Below are 4,691 nucleotides of genomic sequence, written 5' to 3'. Positions count from 1 at the left end.
GTGGGTTTTGTGCAGAAGATAAAGTGAAGTAATCCATGGCAAAGTGCCTTACCCAGGGCCTGGTACCAAATCTAAATCTTGCTTAATTAGAGACACACACCACACATTGTTCTTCCATAAGATGCAGAGGAGAACTTGCACTGGTTCCCTTCATCTAAATAAGTGTTTCCAATTATGGCCCCACCAGTCAGCTGGTCGTTGGTTTCATCCCATCCGAGGGTTAGATAAAATTACAAGGATAGCTTATACATTAAATGTGTGATGCTGTGAAGTTCTTCTGAATCTCAAAGGCCAACCTCTTCTTGAAGCCTAGGCCTAGATAAATTGCACTGGGTAAGAATAATCCCAGGTTCTGATCCTAGTTCAATAACTAGGAGATCTGGAATATACCTCTTCCCTTTCTGCACTTTTCTTTCCATCATTGGTAAGAGGAAACCAAGGCAGTAACTGCTAAAGCTGAACATTAGGGGCCTAGGCATGTAGCCCAGCAGTAGAACAATTGTCTTGCATATGCCCTGCTGTGGGTTGGATTCCCAGCGCATGCGCATGTGCGAACATACGAACACAGAACACACGTACACAGAACACACGTACAAAATGTAAATCTGAACATCACACATTCCTTGTGAGCAACAATTTCAATCCTAGGTTACAGACATAAAAATGAGTCTATTAATGAACCCAGATACATGTTTTAGAAAGTTCATAGTAACACCATTCAAATGCCTACTAACAGCTGAAGGACGGTGATAGTCACAGTAATGAGAATGAATAATTTGCAGCAATAGAGTGTATCTTACAATATAATGTTGAGTGAAAAAAAAACTGACACAAAAGAACACAAACTATCATTTTATTCATAAATTCTTAAATGGGCAAAACAAATTCACGTTGGAAGTTGAGATAGTGATGGGGTGCAGGGTACAAGGGGGGCTAAGGGAGCTCATGTTCTGTTTCTTGGTCTGACTATTGGCTGCAGGAATATATTAATTCTAAAATTAATGGATACACATTTGATAATTTTTTTTTAAATGGATGTTCATTTCTTTTTTTTTTCTTTTTTTTTTTTTTAAAGAGAGAGTGAGAGAGCAGAGAGAGTGAGAGAGAATTTTTAATATTTATTTTTTAGTTCTCGGCGGACACAACATCTTTGTTGGTATGTGGTGCTGAGGATCGAACCCGGGCCGCACGCATGCCAGGCGAGCGCGCTACCGCTTGAGCCACATCCCCAGCCCCACATTTGATAATTTGAGCAAATTTCTGCATGCATATTGTAATTTAATAAAAATTTACTAATTTACCACAAAACAATATTAAAAAATGAAGCCCCGGATGATATGCCCCCTAAGACCCCTATTAAACTCCCTTTTCTAACTTCCTGTCACTCAAAAGTCCACAGGTCTTAACCTAGACCAGTCCTGTCACCAGTTCTTCCTTTAGGAGATCATGTTTCTAGCTAGCTTTTGCTGCCTTCAGCCACCAAGCAATGTTCCTGTCCTGGCCCTGACATCTTCCCTCAATAATTCCAACAGCCAGGCTTTGTGACTCATAAGGTAATGGTGGTAATGGATATGGGTTCATTCTGCAGCTGAATATCTATATACACTTGTGCAAGTTCCTTAACCTCTTTGTAGCTCGGTTTTCTAATCATAAAATGAATATTTACCTCATAAGGTTGTTGGGTGGACCAAGAGATTTAGTAACATAAATTACTTAGCTCAATGCCTAACAGGTAAATCTGAGCTCAATAGATACTGGTCACAAGTATCTCACTTAAGACTCATAAATGATACTATCATCATCTCCATTTTTATGGACAAGTAATCTGAAACTTGGAGAGTTTAAATAACTTGTGAGAGGTCACACATAGCCAATAACTGAAATACTAATACTATGGCCCCTAGGATGTGCCCTCCCAAATATCCATACAATCCACAAATTTTAATTAAGATGCTAGTTTCCTATTGTATTAGACTAAAGACTATGTTTTTCAGCTAGGTTTAGTCACTTGACCACCTTCTTACCAATAGGATGTAAGCAAAAAGTGTTGCATGGCAGCTTCCAGAGATAGTCCTAAACAGATGGATGGGAAATGGATATTCAACTTCTATATTATCAGACTGTTACACAGACCAGCCGGCCCACTGAGAATAACTGGAAAAGCTGAACAACATGTAAAACAAATCAACTTGAGAGCACTGGAAAGCAATAAAATGTTCAGGGCCAAGGGGGAACCCTGGAGATATGAACCCATCATATGGGGACAGTTTCCCCAGGACCATCTACCAATTTAAGGAGAGAAACAGAGAGGTTGAGCAGGGCAGCTGCCACTCTCACCAAATAGGCAAAACTTCAGGTACTGCCAAGCTGAAGGGGCTCCCAGGAAGTTCCCTCTCACTTTGCTTTGGGACTCTTAAAAAAGAGTGTAGATGAAGGGAAAATTAGGGACATTTTCAGTTAAAAAAAAAATACTGATAAAAATCGTTAACAGCTGACCCAAACAAAAGGAAACACTAAAGCATATGACAGAAGGAAAATCATCGCAAGTGGAAGCTTGATGACACAGGCAAGAGTAAAAAACAAATAAAAGGGTAACACATGGGCAAATTTAAAAGCATAGTAACTATGTGAAATAACAAAAATAAAGTCTTATTTGGTTTTAAAATACATAAATCAAATTAAAATACACAAAAACAGAAGCATTCAAATAAATGAGTAATGGAATTAAGTGTTTTAAGGTCCAGGCATTGTCTGGGAAGACACGAAAGAACAATTAATATTGGACTTTGATAAATCAAGAATCGTGCTGCAATCTCTAGGGTAACCATTAAAGGAGTAGTAAAAGACAGTACCAAGATAATGGAAAGAAAATTGGCATGTAGTTGCTCCATTTAGGCAGGTTTCATAATGTGTATGTAGTTGCTATTTGTCATGTATCTGTCAACTTTTCTTTGGCATTCTGTTTTTATTTGACTGTGATTTTGATGTTGTTGTGGCGTAGTTAAAACCTAAGGCTAGACGTAAAACAATTCTCTCAAAACAAATTAAGGTACAACTCAAACTGAAAGAGGCTTTCACTTTAGGAAAAGTATCTTTTCTGAATTTGAATACTTCTGTTATGAGTTAAAATGTGTCCCCTAAAAAGAATGAGTTAAGTCCTAACTCCTGTACCTCAGAGTATAACCTTATTCAGAAACAGTATCTTTGAAGGTGTAATTACTCAATACAATAACAAGTCAGGTCATACTGAAATATGGTGAACACTGGACCCAATAAGACTGGTGTTCTTAGGAGCAAAAAATTTGGACACAGACATGCACAGAGGGAAGATAACGGGAAACCATACAGGAAGGAGATGGCCACTGGAGTTATGTAGCCACAAGCCAAGGAAATGCTTGGAAGGGGCAGGGTAGGCTCCTTCCCTGGAGTCTTGAGGAAATACTGCTCAGTAGACACCTGGGTTTTGGACTTCTAGCCTCCAGAACTGTGAGAAAATTAATTTCTGCTGTTTGAAGACACCTAGTTTGTGTCCTTTGTTACAGCAGCCATAGGAAACTAACACACCATCTAAGGGACAAGATGGGATCCCTACATTATGAGGGTTTTACAAAAGCTCTAGATCCCAATCAATAATCAGAGGTTGTTGGACCACATCAAAGCAGGAAGGGGAGAGAGAAGCCTGGCGGAGCCTCCTGGAGACCTCTTTGATCACCTGAAAGCAAGGTGTGCTCTCAGGATGAAAGCAGTGTGAGAGATGAAAGGCCCTGGACTGGAGGGGTCTTCAGTGAGAAGCCTCATGGCACGTTCCCCTTGGGGACTCTGGAATATTAGTAGTGGCCTTTGAAGGGCGGTCAGTGAGCATGCCCTACAGGAGTCCCACTTGCCTGGGCGAAGGCAGCCTGGATGGTGGGGTTGGGGTGGAAGAGCCAGGGCTTCTCTTGGTGGGCAAGGAAGGCATGGGGCAGGAGGAAATCAGAAGACTTTAGTTTAGTTGGCAGCACAGTGGACGGAGAGTGGGATTTTATTTTTTATATTTTTGGAGGGGGATGTGTTTGAGGGTCACACAGGATGATGCAAGACAGCCTCTGATCCAGCCATGAAGGGATGCGTCCCAAGTACTTTGAAACCGATGACCTGCTTACCTGCCCTTTAAGAGTCTCCTAAGAACAGTCAGTAGGATTCCTTCCTGTGAGTATGACAGCTGAGTACCAGCCATAGAGGCAAAGCCTCCAGATCAATACCTGAGTATCATCTAGCAGAGAAATGGAGAACACACCAGGGAACAGCAACAGTACCACCCAGGGAGCAGTTGCCCAGCTGGCTGAGATTTTAGGGACAGAAGGATGCATGTGTGACTCACTTCAGACCCAGCCAGGCACGGAGGAATCCCTGGAGCCCCAGTGAGTCTATTGGTGTGTGGTTCCTGCCACTGGCCACTGAGATCACCCCTGAGGTCTTGATTGTCCTCTCCCCTGAGCCTTCCCAGGTCAATGTGATCTGGGAGCCAGGTCTTCTTAATGGCTTATCCTATCTACCTTCCTCTCCAGACTTATGTGACCAGCAAGATTCTACACTCCCATCTTTGCTGGGGCAGATACTAAAGCTATTCGAACCTCAGATGGTTTCTTTAAGAGAAGAAAGTTACAAGTATGACCTCTAGCAATGAAGTGGAACCAAGACTTGAAGACTTG

This window comes from Spermophilus citellus, assembly GCF_964194105.1.
Source record: "Spermophilus citellus genome assembly, chromosome: 2".
Taxonomy (NCBI): Eukaryota; Metazoa; Chordata; class Mammalia; order Rodentia; family Sciuridae; genus Spermophilus; species Spermophilus citellus.
Note: the sequence above shows the minus strand (reverse complement) of the source record.